The sequence below is a fragment of the Fukomys damarensis genome, unplaced genomic scaffold (assembly GCF_012274545.1).
Source record: "Fukomys damarensis isolate Sample0158 unplaced genomic scaffold, DMR_v1.0_HiC HiC_scaffold_16, whole genome shotgun sequence".
NCBI classification, from domain to species: domain Eukaryota; kingdom Metazoa; phylum Chordata; class Mammalia; order Rodentia; family Bathyergidae; genus Fukomys; species Fukomys damarensis.
This window is the reverse complement of record NW_022900928.1, coordinates 4,906,775-4,907,219: the sequence shown is the minus strand read 5'-3', so window position 1 is coordinate 4,907,219 and position 445 is coordinate 4,906,775. Positions and strand designations below refer to the sequence as shown.

Sequence of the window (445 nt, the reverse complement as noted above, 5' to 3'; positions counted from 1 at the left end):
CGGCTCTGCCGGAGCCCGAATCGGGGCGGCCCAGGCCCGGGCGCGGGTCGCTCGCTGCCCGTGCTTACCTTCTCCGTGGCTCACACCACCCGCCGATTAGATCCCGGAGAGGCGCACTGGCATTTCCCGAAGTTAACCCAGTATACCAACCGGCGCTGGCAGGAGTCTGTTCCAGCCGACGCTGCCAGGAAGCCAACTTCAGCGGTTCGGCGAGGGGCGCCAAACTGGGTTCGCTCTCCGCACCTCCGCTCCCAGACCCGGCTCCCGCGGCCCCGCGCTCCGCGAGAGCCCAACCTCGGGAAAGACGCTCGCAGGGCGACACCGGGGCGGCCTGACCGCAGGAGAAGGCTACCTGCAGGCGTCCACCACCTCGGACAAATCCTCCGGCGCTGTCCAGGGTGCTGAACGGACTCCGCGCGTCGGGACCACGCACGGGCGCGGCGGG

The 445-nt window shown here is 70.6% G+C and overlaps 1 protein-coding gene across 1 annotated transcript in view; it reads right to left on the bottom strand.

Annotated features, from left to right (window-relative positions):
* Bdnf (brain derived neurotrophic factor) overlaps nucleotides 1-406 on the bottom strand; it is a 49,785-nt gene extending 49,379 nt beyond the window's left edge. The window contains 1 exon segment of the mRNA XM_033764060.1: nucleotides 353-406. The gene's annotated coding sequence lies outside the window, so the exon portion shown is untranslated.
* Between the last annotated feature and the right edge of the window lie 39 nt (nucleotides 407-445).